Consider the following 17,846-nt stretch of genomic DNA (forward strand, 5'->3'; position numbering starts at 1 on the left):
GGCCCCTTTGTGAGGGCAGTGAGCTCATCTGTCTTGTTCACCACTGTGTCCTAGGACCTGGGACTGTGCCTGGTGCATAGTAGGTGCTCAACACTATCTGTTGATAAATGAATGGCTGTATGAACAGAGGGGAAGGAAACAGCTGCTTCATTACCTAGAGGGACTAAGCCTGAGGCTGTCTCTGAGTTTCTCCAAATTTTGCTCAGCCTGGCTGTGGTTTCTTTCTTTATATTTGCCTGTTTTCTCTTTCTTTTCCCTCCACCAGTCTTTGGGCTTGAACAGAAGACTCTCAGCTTCACCCCTGCAAATGAGAATTTGGTCAGGCCTGAGGGATGGGCATGTTGAGCCCGAGGTGAGTCCCAGACACCCAGCTTCTTGATTCTACTCTGAGCCCTTCAAAGAAAACCTGTAGGTTTTGGGGTGGGGTGGGGGGAAGGGCTAGGGATGGGAGGGTTCTGAGCTGGGCCAGGTCGGCAGGATCCCAGCCCCGGGCCATGCCTCCTGTCAGTCACATGACTGGGAAAATCACTTAGGTCCTCGTATCACAGATAACCATGATTTCTCTAGAAGAACCACAATTCCCAGCCTGCTACCTGCAAATGTACCCTTTCTCGCTGCCTGAAGAAAGCACATGTATGTGAGTTTTATGTCTATCGAGTATAATGTTTAATCTCTTATTTATCACTAGAAGGGAGACATTTAAAATAAAACTTGAGTCCTCAGCCTGTTACTGCTAGCATGTTACTGGTGTTCCATCTAGGTATCACGTTCCCAGATCAGAGCATCTGAGGTAGAGGGCCAGGTGAACAGGGTCATTCCCATCTAGTTGGGGCTGAGCTCACTTTTCATTTTCCCACCCCTCTCACCTGCACCCGGCCCCCACCAGCACCACCAGCTCGCCATTTGACTTGTCCTGGCCCCTTTCCCATCTCTCTGACCTCTCGTCCTATCTCCTCGGAGAGTAAACTCCATACTCTGCCCCCCCTTCATAAGTTTATCTACACTCACTCCTTCCTTCTGTCCCATCCCTTTGTGGGCTTGTGATCCCAATGACCTCTTCCCTGAGCACAAGCAAAGTTGGGTGTCTTGCCTTTTCCTGGAGACAGTCGGATGGCTTTTCAAATTCGTTGGGTCTCAGGAGCAGGAAGAACTTTGTCTAACTGGACCACCTTTTTCTCTTCCACAAACACGAGACTTTTATACCTGGATGAGTCACGTGGTCAAAGAAAGGAAGGTCAGTAGCTGAGCTCTTCCCAAGGCGGTTTGACCCTCTGGATCCCCCACCAAATTCTGCCCCCACCAAACTTATTTCTCCCAGAATCCAGATCACAACTCTTCTTTTGGGCTTCCTCCTCTTTCCCCGTTTCAAGTAATCAATTCTGTTTTCCTTTGCATGGGAAATTATTCCAGTTTTGGACATGTGGCCTCTTCCTGCTCCTTCCACTCTTTCTGCACCCTTTCCTTCCCCGTCTTTTCTCTCAAGGCCCCTGACATAATCAGTTTCCTGTTCTCTTTCTAGGAGGCTCTTCTGAAACTCATTAGTGTCCTAAGCATCGTCTGACTTCCTCTGGCCCATCAGGTCCCTTCCTTTTTTTATTTTTTAAATTTTTTAAAATATTTATTTATTTTTGAGAGAGAGAGAGAGAGAGAGAGAGGGAGGCAGACTGCAAGTGGGGGAGGGGCAGAGAGAGAGAGAGAGGGAGACTCAGAATCCAAAGCAGGCTCTAGGCTCCGAGCTGTCAGCACAGAGCCCGACGCAGGGCTAGAACTCACAAACTGTGAGATCATGACCTGAGCCGAAGTTGGATGCTTAAACGACTGAGCCACCCAGGCGCCCCCCAGAAAGCATCTCTTACTGCCTATCACTCCCCACGTTGGTCCCCAAGTGATCTCTCTATGTTCCTGTAGGCTGGCCTTCCCTAACCTACACTGTACCTGTCCTAAAATGGGCATTCAGGAATTGGTTTTGATGCTTGATACACATGGGCAAAGGGAACATAATTATCTTTCACTCTCTACCAAATTAATTTGTACCATGTTGCTGTCTGCATTTGATTGAGCGACAGAAACTTACTGGAAAGGTGAAGAGTGCTGCCACATAAGGCTGCTCTCATCCTAAAATGCCAGGGGAGGGTCCTCCTTTCTCCACCCCTGTCCCCAAGGAGCTGATTCCCCAGTCAGAACAGAGCTGAAGAATCTATTAGCAGGTGCTAGGACCACGGGAGACCACGGGAGTCCGTTAGCCCACCCTTGGGATGTTGGCCTTCCCATGGGATGTTGGGGTGGCGTCTAGGTAAGATTGGCTCTTCCACAAGGGACTGTTTTGAAGTTTGTCCATAGAAAAAAACCAATGTACAATTCCTTGCGTGTCACAGGCACTTGCATAACTGTGGAGTGAAAGGACAAGAGCTGGGGGTGCCCATAAGAGCTTGCCAGCTGCCGACACAAGCGACAAGGAGGTCAGAACCTGCACTTTTTGTCTTTCCGTTTATCTCCGTTCTGTCACCCAAGCCAGCAGTGTTGGGACATCCTTGGTGCTCGGGTCCCAGGGTCACCGGAGTAGAAAGGGGAGGGCAGACTAAACTGTTTGAGAGAACCAGCAGGCTCCGTGGACCTCGCACACAGCCGCGTCACGGGGGCGGGCCACGCAGCATCCCTACTTTCCTTCAGTGAAGCGTTGCCCAGGCTGCTCACGGCTGATTGGCGCGCGGCTTCCTCCACGTGCCTCCCCTTTCACATCACCGCACCCCCCAGTCATCAGACGCCCTGAGCCCTTGCTCCGTGCAGACCCTGCTCTAGGCGCCGCGGACACGGGCGAATGGGACAGACAGTAATCAGGGAAACCATCCAGGGAATTTCAAGTGAAGGAATGAAGCAGAAAGGGAAATCAAGAGGGAGGCTGATGTGGGGCTTTTGGGGGAGAGAGCTGTCAGGAAAGGCCTGGGCTAAGCAGGGATGTTCGCACGGAGGAGAGGAGCCAGCCATGGGTAGAGCGTTGCAGGTAGAGGGGACAGCAAGCGCCAGAGCCCTGCAGCGGGAACAGACTTGCTGTGTCAGAGGAACCGAAAGGAGGCCAGGGTGGCTGGGTGCAGAAGCCAGGTCAGGCCGCTCAGCCTGTGGGCGGCGGTGAGAGGGCCCAGGAGGGAGTTAGAGAGTGCTGACTGTCGTCTGGAGTTGTTGGACCTCAGAGGACAGACAGCTGTCACATCTGCATCCGTTGATCTTATCTCCCTCTCTTGCTCTCTGGTGTGTCCCGATAAGCTGCCGCAGCCAGGCAGAAGCTGACAGCCCCCTTCTTGTTCCTTCTAACACACATCACTGTGTCTTTATCACTGTCCTCTTCAGCATCAACACCAACAGATTGGGGAAAGGCCAGAGGAGGGGGGGGGCGCTGAACATGAAGTCTCTGGGAAACATTTTAAGAGGCTAAGGAACAGTGGTGTCCAGTCCCACGCTCAGCGGCATGCGCCACCAGGGGAAGGGAAGGGAAGGGAGGGACATGGGCCCATCCAGGGAGCAGGGTTCAAGGTAGTCGCTGCTGCGCTTGCTCTTGAGCCAGCCCCCTGGACAGCTCAGCCCACTGCGGTTCAGCTGCACCCCTTGGAGCCACACAGTCGAAGATGGAGAAACCTCACCTGTTAGGAAATTAAGGTTTTCCGGCCGCCACCCCCTCCACCGGCTGCTGCCTCTGCGTGCCCTGGCTTCCCACGTCTCGGGAGTGGGGCCCCAGGGTACACAGGTTTGCCACCCCATCCTTCCAGTTACTCAGACCAAAACCCCGAGACAGAGCCGTGATTCTTCTCTTCCTCTGCCATTTATTCCATGAGCAGACGTCTTCCGCTGTCTCTTCACAATATATCCCCAATCTCACCACTGACCACACCCTCCGCTGCCACCCTGGTTCAAGCTGTCATCCCCATCGCTCGCCTGTGTCCCTGAACCATCTCCTCCTGTCTGATCCCCCTGCTACTCCTGTTGCCCCTTCAGTCTGTTCTCCACGGCGGCCAGAATGGTCCTGTTAGAACCTAAGTAGTCACATCCCTCCTCTACTCAAAACCCCGTGACCTTCCCATCTCTTGTCGATGCCACAGTCCTTACCGTGGCCTGCAGGCTCTACTGTGTTGGCTTCCTGTCCCTGTCACTCTCTGACCTCATCTCCTGCTCCTCTCTCTCCCCTCGTTACTTGGGACACTTCTCTGGAGGGTGCGATTTGCTGATGCCTTTCAGAATGAAAAACCCCATACCATCTGGTCCAACACGCTGACATCTATGAGTTTATTATATGGATGTACTTTCCCGTGTGCATGAAGTACATCCTCACAGTGTTCTTTGTCTGTTTGTTCTGTGATAATAAAAGACTGGGAACAACTTATATCCGTCAGCAGGGATCTGATCGAGTGAAAGCCATGGAGCACCCAGTCGGTGGACCCGCCACGCACCTGCTACAGGTAACCAGGCAGATCTGCACATGCCAGCGTAGATCCAACTGCGAGATGTATCGTTAAAAGGAAAAAGCATGTCGTAGGAATGGCGAGTTGCACGAGAGAAGGGGACACACGCCCACACATTGACTCAGCGAGGGTTTCCCGAGCAGCCCCCATGCTACCACCCTCGCCAGTGCTGGGGAATCAGCAGCGAACAGGCCTTGCTTCACGGAGCTGACATTCCGTTGGTGCAAGGCAGTCTGCAGATGGATCGTAGCATAAGCCGGGGGTTGGACTGGGGCTAAGAAGGAAGACAGAGATGGGGGCAGAGGGCGAGTCTGCGAAGGCCTCTCAGAGGAGGTCATGTTTGAGCAGAGACCCGCAAGGAAGAAGAGAATGAGGTGGGAGACTGTCGTAGTGTTCCGGACACAGGGACGGCAAGCCCCGAGGGAAGCCAGTGTGTTGGGAGAGGCCAGGCAGGCCGGAGCGGCAGCAAGGGGACTGGGAGAGGGCAGAGTTGTGCTAATGAAGTCAGGTGCTCAGCAGGCCCGGGACCACGTGGGGCCTCGTGGCTGTGGAGTGACACCCGGAATATGGTGGGCAAAGGTGTGAGGTAAGCTGTTTCACATTTCCAAAGGATCCTTCTGGATGCCGGGTGAGTGTAGATTGGGGACGGGACACGCATGAGCCGTGGTTTGTCTCTGGAAAGGAGAACTGGGTGATGGGATGGGAGGGAGACTTTTCTGTGTAGATCCTTTTGTGCTGTTAGATCATGAGATCGAGCCCCATATTGGGCTCTGCACAGACAGCGTGGAGCCTGCTTGGGATTCTCACTCTCCCCCTCTCTCTGCCCCGCCCCCACTCGCGTGCGCACATGTGTGTATGTGTGTGTGTGCACGCATGCACACACTCTCTGTCTCTCTCAAAATAAAAACATTTAAAAAAACCAAAAAACTTTTTTCTGGGTGTGTGTGATCTTAAAAAAAAAAAATTAAAAGCAAGAGAAAACATCCACAGCTAACATTTACTGAGCATTCTTCACGAGCTGTGCTGTGTGTCACACAAACACCTGTGATTCAGCAGAGATGGTCCTGTACGTGATAGAGTACATCCCACACCACCCAGCCAGAGCCTTCTCTTCTGTTGGGCTGCCCCAGGTGGGAGAGTGGATAGGACCAAGGTAGACATAAAAAAGGAAGAGGACAGAGCTACGGGCCTCCTGGCCATTAGATCCCCACCCATCCCCACCCATACTTGGCATTATCCAGCTTCTGGATTTTTGCCAGTTGAATGGCTATCAAGCAGTGTCTGTTTGCTGTTTTAATGCATTCCCATTTTACTGATTACTAATGGGTTTCACATCACTCAATAGGATGCAGGCTCTCTTAGCCCATAATCACCGTTCTGGACAGCGTCTCAGAGATGGCTCTTAATTGCAGCAACAGAAGCCAACTCTGCTAATTTAGAGATGATATGATAACATGTTGGGTAGCTCAGAGATCTGCCAGGAAGGCTGGAGAACGAAGCTTGGAGAATAAAGGGAGCTGTGCAGTCAGGACCACGTTAAAAGTTATGCCACCCAACCCAGTCCAATGAGGGCACAGGAGCCCCTCCCCTTCAAACCCACACGCGCTGTGGCCCTAGAGTCCTATTCTATTTGCCACCACTGCTGCCACCGCCGGGAGCAATTCCCTGCTGCCTTCCTTCTTTGTACCACTTTGTAGCCTCAGATTTGAGTTTGGGCAGCTGAACCTGATTAGCTCAACACAGGAGAGATGCCCAGAAAACAAGGTCCCAGCGTTATCAGCTTCCCTGGTGGGAGCCAGGCTCTGCTTCCCACCAAGACTAAAGATTCAGACATGGGCAGTTCCCTAAACACGGGAAGGGAGTCAGGTGCTGGGGAACTGAAGGATGCTCAGTGTTCTTACAGCAGGGCCCCTCAGCGGTCAGGACAGCCTAGACCACTTCCATTTTTTGAAGTTCCCAGTATATGAAGAAAAAAAAAAGGTGACGATATTCTCAAATGGGGTTGTAATGGTAGAACAGCCTCTTACCATGAAATAAGAAATGGGACCGTACCATTCACAAAATAGTTGTAGGATTTTCTCTGCCTGCTTTTTGACAGTGTGCGGTGAAGTGTAGAACCAGAAATGAGCCATGGGTTTAAAAGCTAGGTCCTGTCAAGATATTTGTGTGACTGTATGTTTAACCTCACCTGGGGATCTTGTCCTAAGAGTAACTGGGCCCGGGGCCAGATGCCCTGCAGGCAGGCACCGGGGTGAGCCTGGTATCAGCGGATGGGCCGGCCGGGCCTGCCTGGCTCAGAGCACAGGCGCTGCCCTCGGGCAGCAGCCCCTCCCTGCACTGAAGAGAAATCTGCTTCTACAAGAGGCAAGAACTACCCTACCTGTTGTGCTGACGCAGAATTCCGAGGTGGTGAATTCTGCACCCTGAGGCCATCTCAAATGGGATATAGCCGCGTTATGGAAAGAGCGGGACTTGACAGATGCCAGTAAACCCTAACTTCGTTTCTTCCCCCACAACCCTTCATCCTGTGGTAGCACGACTTCTCGAGGGCCCTGGCTCCTGTGGGTACTCTTAGACGGTAAGAGTCCGGTCTGTGGAATAATCACGTAGCTCCAGCCCGGTGTAATATCAAAGTTCCCAATTCTGTTCCAGGGAGCACTTCTCCCTCCCGGCTCTGCAATGTCGCCGACTGGCAGCCTGCAGAGGAAGGGCCTGGCACGGTGGGATTTCTCTTTCTTGGCTCCGTCTGGTCTCCTGTGCTCTCCTACACGTTAGCTACAGCTTTCGGCCCCTCCCCGTGGGCAGAGAGGATGCAGGAGGGGCCGGGAATGTCTAGCTGGCCTGGTACGGTTATGACCTGGGGCTGATGCCCTCTGGGCGGGACGTGTCTAGTGCTGACTCGGTCTCCAGTGGAGGGAGACCTTTTGCAGGTTCTCGGACCTCCCAGCTGGAACCTTTCTCTGCGTTTCCTTTGGATGTGAGTGCCTCCTCCACCCGGTCACTCAGTCCGGTCTCTGCTCCTGGGCCTCCTCTCTGTGGGACCTCACTGGGCCTCCGGGCTGACTCTTGGGTGGGTCATTCATGAAATGACTAGACTGGCTCGCCAGCAGAGGGTCCCCCTTTGGTCCAAGGGGACCGTGGACCTTAATACCATTGTCGGTAGGACAGCAGCTCACTGCCAGTGTGGCCGCTTGTCCTGGTTTGATTTTTCCGAGCAAGGTTCTGGCACCAGCCTTCGCGTCCTCTAAACTTCAGGGACGTGTCAAGCCCTGCCGGTGGCTGTCTTCAAGCCCATCTGTTGTGCATTATGTGCGAGCAGGAAGCTCCCCGTCGTCTTCCCACTGGAGTCAGAACACGGTACACTCGCAGCGTTCCAGAAAGTTTTCAGTGTCTCCTCTTCCACGTCCCAGTTCCTTGTATCTGGCCTAGACGTGGGCCTTGAACCAGGGCTGATAAAACCGGTTTCCAGAGTCTGTGTGGATGGTCTAACGCCTTCCATTGCATGGGGATGTGGTGGCACTTGGCGTCTGTTGATCTTTTTTCTAAGTTACCACGTTAATTTTCATTTTACAATGTATTTTAGTTGCATATGGTTGACACACAACGTTACATTACTTTCGGATGTACAACGTAGCGATTCCCCAAGTTTGTATATTATTCTGTGTTCACCGCAAGTATAGCTACGGTCTATCCCAATGCATCGCTATTATGATATCATTGACTTTGTTCCTTGTGCTGTGGCTTTTATCCCCACGACTTATTGATTCCTTAGCTGGAATCCTGTCCCTCCCATTCCCCTTCACCCATTTTGCCCATCTCCCCACCCCTAAGCTAACTTTTTTTTAAAGTAATTCACTGAATATATTGAGTATATACCAGGACTAACCAGGGTAGGGGGTCAGATACTTTGAGTACAGGCCCCTCCATTCTGGATTTTATTTTTTTATTATTTTTTTAATTAATTAATTAATTTTAAATTTACATCCAAGTTAGCATATAGTGCAACAATGGTTTCAGGAGTAGATTCCTTAATGCCCCTCACCCATTTAGCCCATCTCCCCCCCCAACCCCTCCAGTAACCCTCTGTTTGTTCTCTATATTTAAGAGTCTCCTATATTTTCTCCCGCTCCCTGTTTTTATCTTGTTTTTCCTTCCCTTCCGCTATGTTCATCTGTTTTATTTCTTAAGTTCCACTTAAGAGTGAAATCATATGATATTTATCTTTTTCTGGCTGACTGACTTTGCGTAGAATAATACACTCTGGCTCCATCCACATTGTTGCAAATGGCAAGATTTCATTCTTTTTGATGACTATATATATGTGTGTGTGTGTGTGTGTATGCATATATATGTGTATATCTATCAAATATATATATATATGCCAAATATATATATATATCTTTCAAATAAATATATATATACACATACACACACACACACACACACACACATATACACACAACGCACACACACACACCACATCTTCTGTATCCATTCATCAGGTGATGGACATTTGGGCTTTTTCCATAATTTGGCTTTTGTTGATAATGCTGCTGTAAACATTTGGGCGCATGTGCCCCTTCGAATCAACATTTTCATATCCTATGGGTAAATACCTAGTCATGCCATTGCTGGGTTGTAAGGTAACTCTATTTTTAATATTTTGAGGAACCCCCACACTGTTTTCCAGAACAGCTGCACCAGTTTGCATTCCCACCAGCAGTGCAAAAGTGTTCCCCTTTCTCCACATCCTCGCCAACATCTGTTGTTTCCTGAGTTGTTAATTTTAGCCATTCTGACAAGTGAGAGGTGGTAACTCATTTTGGTTTTGATTTGTATTTCCCTGATGATGAGTGATGTTGAACATCTTTTCATGTGTCTGTTAGCTATCTGGATGTCTTCTTTGGAAAAGTGTCTGTTCATGTCTTTTGGCCGTTTCTTCACTGGATTATTTGTTTTTTGGGTGTTGAGTTTGACAAGTTCTTTATAGATTTTGGCTACTAGCCTTTTATTTATTTAGTATGTCATTTGCAAATATCTTCTCCCATTCCATCAGTTGCCTTTTAGTTTTGTTGATTGTTTCCTTTGCTGTGCAGAAGGTTTTGATCTTGATGAGGTCCCAATAGTTCACTTTTGCTTTTGTTTTCCTTGCCTCTGGAGACCTGTCTAGTAAGAAGTTGCTGCACCCGAGGTCAAAGAGGTTTTTGCCTGCTTTCTCCTCTAGGGTCTTGATGGTTTCCTGTCTCACATTTAGGTCTTTCATCCATTTTGAGTTTATTTTTTGTGCATGGTGTAAGCCTAATTAAAATTAAAAGTTTATTTTTTGTGTAAGTAAGAAAGTGGTCCAGGTTCATTCTTCTGCATGTCACTGTCCAGTTTCTCTAACACCATTTGCTGAAGAGACTCTCTTTTTTCCACTGGATATTCTTTCCTCCTTTGTTGAAGATTAGTTGGCCATACATTTGCAGGTCCATTTCTGGGTTTTGTATTCTGTTCCATTGATCTATGTGTCTGTTTTTGCAAGCATCTCAAACTTCTGTGCCCTATTCTGTGTTCCAGCTTGTTCAGAATCAAGGTGGTGAATGTTCCTCCATTATTATTATTATTTTTTTAATTTTAAAAGCTTACATAATCATGCAAGAATATATCCTTCTTGTCAAAGGATTCAACAATACAGAAGTGAAATGTGAAATGCTACTTCACTTCTCCAATGCACTTCTTCCTTTCTAGGGGTAATCTGTTTATTTATACCCATATATGTACATATAGAAATGTAAAGTTTTAAAAATTGCATAGATGGAGTAATACTGTGCATATTGCTTTGAAACTTCATTTTTCACTATTTAATATGTCTGATGAACTGTCACATTATTGAAGTTTTCAGTTCTTTTGTAATGACAAACAGTGCTTCAGTAAATGTCTGTCTGGCTGTCTATCTATCTATCTAAATACATGTATTTTCGTTACATGTATTAAAATTTTTTTTAATGTTTATTTACTTTTGAGAGAGAGAAAGAGAGAGAGACAGAGAGACAGAGTGCAAGCGGGGGAGGGGCATAGAGAGAGGCAGACAGATTTTGAACTAGGCTTGAAACACGAGATCATGACCTGCATCAAAGTCGGACACTTAATCAACAGAGCCACCCAGGTGCCCTTGGTTAGATGGATTTTTAGATATATAATTGATAGAACTCCTGGGTCAAAGAGATGTTCTTTAAAATTTTTGATAGGTATTTATGTATTACCTTCCTGAAAATGTTCAGTAATTTACATTCCTACCAACCATGTATGAGGGTACCCATTTCTGTGCACCTTCTCCAATAGTGGATATTTTGAATCTTTAATATTTTTTGCTAATAGGATGGGTAAAAATGATGATGTCTTATTGTTTACGATGTATTGCAGTTGATTACAATGTGATGTATTGATTACATGTGAAGGATTCTTTCTAATTAAGTGATCCAAACCCATTTCGCATCAGTGGGAGGGAATGGGCTATTCAGTAAATTATGTTGGGATAGTTGAGTATACATTTGAAAGAGTTACAACTTGACAATAAAAGTAAAATCCAGCTATGCTGAAGATCAGATATATCTTTTAAAACTATAGAAGTTGTATAGGTATTATATAAGATCGTTTTTAAGCCTTGCAACTGAGAAGGCTTTTTTTCTAGCATGACAGAAATGTAGAAGTCATGGAAGTAATGATAAACTTTAGCACATAAAAACATAAAGCTATGGGAAAAGTTACTAACAAAGTAAAAGACCCCATCTTTCTGCATATAAAACTGAAAAAGCATTTGTAAATGCAAACATTGATAGATATGCAAATACCCTGCAAACTAATAAGAAAAAGGCAACTATAGGAAAAAAGATAAATGACTATATTCAATATGCAAATATTTGCTACCTCATTTTTTTTAAGTTTATTTACTTATTTTGAGAGAGAGAGCATGCATGCATGCACACGCACAAGCCAGAATGGGGCGGAGAGAGAGAATCCCAAACAGGTCAGCATGGAGCCTGACATGGGGCTCAGAATCATTAACTGTGAGATCATGACCTGAGCCCAAATCAAAAGTCAGATGCTTAACCAACTGAGCCACCCAGGCACCCTGCTACCTCACTTTTTATAAGAGAAATTAAAAGTAAAATAGTACTGAGGGGATGCTTAATTTTATGTATGAGCGTGGCTGGGCCACAGTGCCCATGTATTTGGTCAAATGTTATTCTAGATGTTTCTGTGAGGATACTTTTGGATGAGACTTACATTTAAATTGGTAGACTTTGAGTGAAGCAGATTTCCCTCCAATCAGTTGAAGACCTGAATAGAAGGCTGGCCTTCCCTGAGCAGGAGGGAGTTCTCCAGCAGACTGCCTTCATATTTCCTTTGCCACGTTGACTCCCAGCCCCAGACTACCTTTGGACTTGAACTGCAACTTTTTGGACCTGAGTCTCCAGCCTGCCAGCCTCCTCCATCAGATTTTGGGCTCCCAAACCACCACAGTCACATGAGCCAATTTCTTAGATAAATCTCTTTCCATGCATACACACATCCTATGGGCTCTTTCTCTGGAGGACCCTAATACACCGAGTTACTGAGTTTTAAATGCCAACTTAAAAAACAGCTAAAATGTGATATTTCCCCTTGTTGCAGAGGTATGGAGCCTCCTACAGACGGTTGGTGACAGAGTTGATTCATCTGGGGAAGGTAATTTGTCCATATTTAAAATATCAAATGAATGTACCATGTAATACAGCGGCACCTCTTACAAAATGTATAAATCCACTGATATTTATGGAAAAGGATGTTCCTTGTAGCATTATTTATAACAGTGGAAAGTTAGAGATACTTTTTCTTATTCATTCATTTATTTATCAAATACCAAATGCCTATTCTGTGCTAGATACTGTTTTAGGCACCTGGGTATACAGAACAAATGAAACAGACATGGTGTCTGCTGACAAGGGCTTCCCAGCGTACAGGGAGGAACCACATACTAAAAAAATGAACAGCCAAATATGCAAATCAAACTGTCATAGCGCAGTGTGGGATAATGTCAAGTGGTGAGGGTTACTTGAGATTGGGTGATCAGGGAAGGCCTCTCTAAAGTGACGTTGGCAAGAAAACCTGAAAGAAGAGGTGACCCGGCCAGGTCAAGCAGAGGAGAAACTGTGTGCAGAGACTGAGAGCCTGGCTGCTCGAGGCCAGGCCAGCAGAGTGATGTCGATGAAAGTAGGATGAGCCCCCAAGGGCTTAGAGACCGGGAGAGGCAGGGACAGATGGCACAGGGCCTGGAAGCCAGGAAGAGAGGATAGGAATGGACAGTGGACAATGACACGATCCAGTTATGTTCTTCAAAGGCCCCCCTGGCTGTGATGTGAACCAACGAGGATGAGGATGAGTAGAAAAGCCAGGTTGGAAGCTTTTGGAGTCCAGGTGAGAGATCCTAGTTGCTATGCATTGGAGAGAAGCAGGTTTGTGCCAGACACATTCTGGAGATAGACGCAGTAGGACTCGATGATGAATTGCGTGTGGGCAGTAAGGGAGTGGGCGTCAAGAATGGCTGTTGTGCGTTGGTGGGATAGTGGTGCGCATAGTTGCCTTCTAAGAATGGCTTTCTGAGCACTGTACCCCTGTCCAAACGGCCGCCAGGGCCACCAGGTGCCACAAGGAGGCGGAGCGCTGAGTCTCTTCTATGGCTGGAAGGAATGCAGAGTGGTACAACCAACAGCAAACAGGTGGAAGGTGTCTTTAAAAGTTAAACACTCAACTACCAGATGACTCAGCCATCCCTCTCCTGGATATTTGACCCAGAGAAGTGAAAACTCGAGTCCACACAAAAAACCAGTGCGTGAATGTTTAGAGCAGCTCTATCCATGACTGTCCTGAACTGAAAGAACCCAAGTGTCCTTCAGTGGGTGCACGGATAAGCAAATGGTGATGTAGCCAGACAGTGGAACGAACCACTTTGCACTAAAAGGAAACAAACCGTGATGCTCACAGTAACCGGGGCGAATTTCAGAGACCTTTTGCTGAGTGGAAGAAGAAAGTGTCAAAAGGTTAAAGACTGGATGCTTCCATTTAGGTGTCGTTTTTGAAGAGATAAATACGATAGACCTGTGGTTGTCGGTGGTTAGGAGCCAGGGGAAGAAGTGACTATAACTGTTGCTTATCTTGATCATGGTGGTGGTTACAGGAATCCATGAGTGTTAAAATTCACAGAACTGTTTCGTCCTCCCTGAAAAAGTTCCTTTTTATTGTATGATCATTTTAAAAATAAAAAAAAAATGAAACCTTAAAAAAAAAAAAAGATTCCTGGGTTTCTGGCAGGGGCAGGTAGGTGGATGGTGTTGCCACTCCCCCGGGGTGGCCTAGGCTGGGGTGGGGGTTCAGATGTGGGGAAGGGAATGAAGAGCTCAGTTCGGACCTGTGAAGTTGAGATGTTCAAAGTTGGGCGCACAAGAGTCCGGGGCTGGAGATGGAAATTTGGTTAGAGCCGTGGTCATGGATTAGAACACCTGGGGAGAGAGGGTGAAGAGCAAGAGCAAAAGGGGACGGCCTTCCAGAACAATGCCTACCAGAGTATGGGAGCGGGAGGAGGAGCCAGGGTTGAGATAGAGGCCCCCAGGGATTGTGGGAGCTCCTCCGTGGGCGCCTCTGCTCTGCTGTGCCTTGCCTGTGTCCGCCAGAGACCTCCCTTGAGAGGGCGGGGTGGCGGGTAGCTTTAGAGCAGGGCTGCTGGCCGGGGCAGGGACTTGGAAATGCTAAGGACGATTTTAGAAAGTCAGCAGATCTCTGCAGCTGTTTGCCATCGGATCTGGGCAAAGTTATCTCTGAGCTGCACTTGTGGCAAAATGACACTTCCTCCTGCTTCTTTCGCCACCCATTCCCAGTATCTGAACCCTCCTCGGTGCCCACGGCTGCAGAGGCCACACTGGAAGCCTGAGAACCAGATCACAGCCCTCGGGCCTGCCTCTTTTTCACCATACACAACACTTTAACGTTTCATCGGCTTTAGAAAAAAAAAAAAGGGTAAGATTTCAAAAAACAGCAGTAACAGCTGGGTTTTCAGCTGGGAGAAGCGGAAAGTATGGCAGGCCCTGGGCCCACAGCCCTTCTTGGTGTCAAGACAGGAGTTGAGTTCTGACGAGCTGTGCATTCCCCAGTTGGCCATAGACCGTGTGGGTCTCCAGCACCCAGATAAGAGCTGGTTGCCACCGATCACATGCTTGCACCATGGTTTCTGCCCTTTCCTGTAACCTGGGTGCCCGTATTACAGCAGTCACGTCTGCAGAAGGGCACAGCAAAAGCAGAGACCTGCGTGGCTTTTTGAAATGTGGGAAGGTTTATCGCCGACGTTATGTACACATATAATATGAGGTGACACAGAGAGGCGAGGTGACGTGACTTTTTTTAATCAACTATTTTTAGAGAGGCTAAATTTACACGCAATAAAAATGCAGCCATTTTAAGCACACAGTTCGAGAGGTTTTGACAAACGTAGAAATCTCTGTAACCCCCTACCCCAGTCAAATTCTAGAACACTTCCATCACTCTCAAATGTCCCTCTGGCATCTTCCCATTCATCCTTCCCCCTTCTCCTCCGTGGCTCCTGGCAACCACTGATCTGCTTTCTCTCAGTACAGGGGTTCTGGGACCAATTCTGAACAGGGGTGGGGGGGATGGCTTCCCCCACACCACCAAGCAATTCTCTAGATACCAGCTGGGTGTCTTGCGATGCAACTTAACTCTCCCTAGAGATAGTGTCACATTCCACAGCTCAAGGGGCTCGGTCCTACAAGGCTACCCTAGCCCCGCGCACTCCGCCGCCATGTCAGACATCAATTGCCGGTCCAAGCTGTCACCTGTGCTTCTGACACACTGGCTACAGTTCGAGGTAACCATGACCCCCTTTTTGGGTTCAGTGAATTTGCTAGAGCGGTTCACAGAACTCACAGATACATTTTACATACGAGATCGCCCATCAGTTCTAAAAGGCCATGACCCAGAGACAGCCAGATGGAAGAGACACATAGAGCAAAGCATGAGATGGGGGAGGCGTGTGAAGCTTCCATACCCTCTCCTAGTGCTCCGCTCTCCCCAAATCTCCACATGTTCACCAAGTGGAAGCATTCTGAGCCCCGCTCGTTTGAGTTCATATGGAGGCTTCATTACACGGGCGCAATTGATTCATTGATTACATAGGCCATTGGGACTGATTCGACCTCCAGCGCCTCCCCCTGTCTCCAGAAGTCAGCAGGTCAGGACTGAAAATACCAACCCTCTAATCCCTCAGTTGGTTCCTCTGGCACCTAGCCCCCACTTTTAGGTGGGGGTCCAAGAGTCACCGCCGCATAACAAAAGACGGGTTCGTTGCTCTCATCGCTCAGGAAATCCCAAAGCTTTTAGGAGCTCTGTGGCAGGAATGGGCCACCACTGGACAACTATAATCCTTGGCTGAAGACCAAATACATTTTTTATGATAAATCACAGTGTCAGAGTCAGAGGCTGTATGGTCACCTTTGTCAGCAGTGTGTTACTTTTATTGCCTAGGGGTATGCCGTTGCATGGCTACATCACAGTTTTTACATCCATTCTCTTTTTAAAACAAATTTTTTTTTTAATGTTTATTTTTGAGAGAGAGAGAGAGACAGAGCACGAGCAGGGGAGGGGCAGAGAGAGACGGAGGCACAGAATCGGAAGCAGGCTCCAGGCTCTGAGCTGTCGGCACAGACCCCAACGCGGGGCTTGAACCCGTGAACCGCAAGATCATGACCTGAGCCGAAGTCGGACGCTTAACCGACTGAGCCACCCAGGTGGCCCCACATCCTTTCGCTTTTGATGGTCACCTGCACCATTTCCCGAATGGGGTTAGTATGATCAAAGCTGCTGTGAATATTTCTGTACAGTCTGCATTGCGTACACGGGGTTGCTCTCCTCCTCCTGAGTGACACCTAGGAAGCCATCGCCGGGTTGTGAGGTCAGAAGTGATGCCTCCAAAGCCCCTGTGCGTCTCTCTTGTCCCGGAGCCTGGCCGGATGCCTCACCAGGCTGGCTGGGGTCCGGCTGGCGTGCAACAACAGCAGCGAGCGCTGCCACTACCCCCACCCGGGGCCCAAGCTTGCTGGCCTGTTTGTTCAGTTCGCTCTGCAGTGAACTTTCCTGTTTACATCTTTTCCAGCTGACCTTTTGATTCACAGCATATAATTTGATTGTTTTCCGAAGGATAAACAAACAATGAGTTATTTTGAAGGCGGTTTCTAGGGTGTTGGGAAGAGGAGGTTTGTGCTCTAAGCACCAAGAACCACTAGGAAACAATTGCCAGAAAGGGGAGGGGGGTGCAGGGACACGGTAAGCAGCAAGCCCCTGATTGTGGGCATGAATTGTTAAGTGGTGAATTAGACATCCAGGAAATCATCTCCTCATCTTCATGTAGCCATTACCTGTGGTACAGTGACTCCACAGGCAGGAAGACTGGGTAGCTCTCCTGTTTCTAAGAACACCGATTGGGGCCAAGTGTCCTTCCACAGGACATCGCTCACGATCCCCATCCCCATTCATTCAACACTCTCTTGTTTCCATGGCAATCTATGTCCCATAATAAGCACGGGAATTTTTTTCTTAGTTATTTTATTTATTTATTTTTATATAATTTATTGTCAAGTTAGCTAACATACAGTGTATACAGTGTGCTCTTGGTTTCGGGGGTAGATTCCCGTGATTCATCGCTTACATACAACACCCAGTGCTCATCCCAAGACGTGCCCTCCTCGATGCCCATCACCCATTTTCCCCTCTGCCCCGCACTCCCCCCCCATCAACCTTCAGTTCGTTCTCTGTATTTAAGAGTCTCTTATGGTTTGCCTCCCTCTCTGTTTGAAACTATTTTTTCCCCTTCCCTTCCCCCATGGTCTTCTGTTAAGTTTCTCAAATTCCACATATGAGTGAAAACATAGGATATCTTTTTCTCTGACTGACTTATGTCCCTTAGCATAATACCCTCCAGTTCCATCCATGTTGTTGCAAATGGCAGAATTACATTCTTTCTCATTGCCAAGTAGTATTCCATTGTATATATAAACCACATCTTCTTTATCCATTCATCAGGTGATGGACATTTGGGCTCTTTCCATAATTTGGCTGTTGTTGAAAGTGCTGCTATAAACATTGGAGTACACGTGCCCCTATGAGTCAGCATTCCTGTATCCTTTGGATAAATTCCTAGTAGTGCTATTGCTGGGTCATAGGGTAGTTCTATTTTTAATTTTTTGAGGAACCTCCACACTGTTTTCCAGAGCAGCTGCACCAGTTTGCATTCCCACCAACAGTGCAAAAGTGTTCCCCTTTCTCCACATCCTCGCCAACATCTGTTGTTTCCTGAGTTGTTAATTT

The 17,846-nt window shown here is 48.0% G+C and overlaps 1 long non-coding RNA gene across 2 annotated transcripts in view; it reads left to right on the plus strand.

Annotated features, from left to right (window-relative positions):
* The window catches only part of LOC132691056 (uncharacterized), a 66,067-nt gene extending 51,639 nt beyond the window's left edge, over window positions 1-14,428 (plus strand). Inside the window, exons 2-5 of one of the 2 annotated variants that reach the window (XR_013552380.2) lie at window positions 266-352; window positions 2,376-2,459; window positions 4,386-4,448; window positions 12,108-14,428. This is a non-coding gene — a long non-coding RNA (uncharacterized LOC132691056). Of the gene's footprint in view, window positions 1-265; window positions 353-2,375; window positions 4,449-12,107 lie in introns of both variants that reach the window. The other variant, XR_013552379.2, reaches the window with a different exon arrangement.
* The last annotated feature ends 3,418 nt before the right edge of the window (window positions 14,429-17,846 follow it).

This window comes from Panthera onca, chromosome E2 (genome assembly GCF_046562875.1).
Source record: "Panthera onca isolate mPanOnc1 chromosome E2, mPanOnc1 haplotype 2, whole genome shotgun sequence".
NCBI classification, from domain to species: domain Eukaryota; kingdom Metazoa; phylum Chordata; class Mammalia; order Carnivora; family Felidae; genus Panthera; species Panthera onca.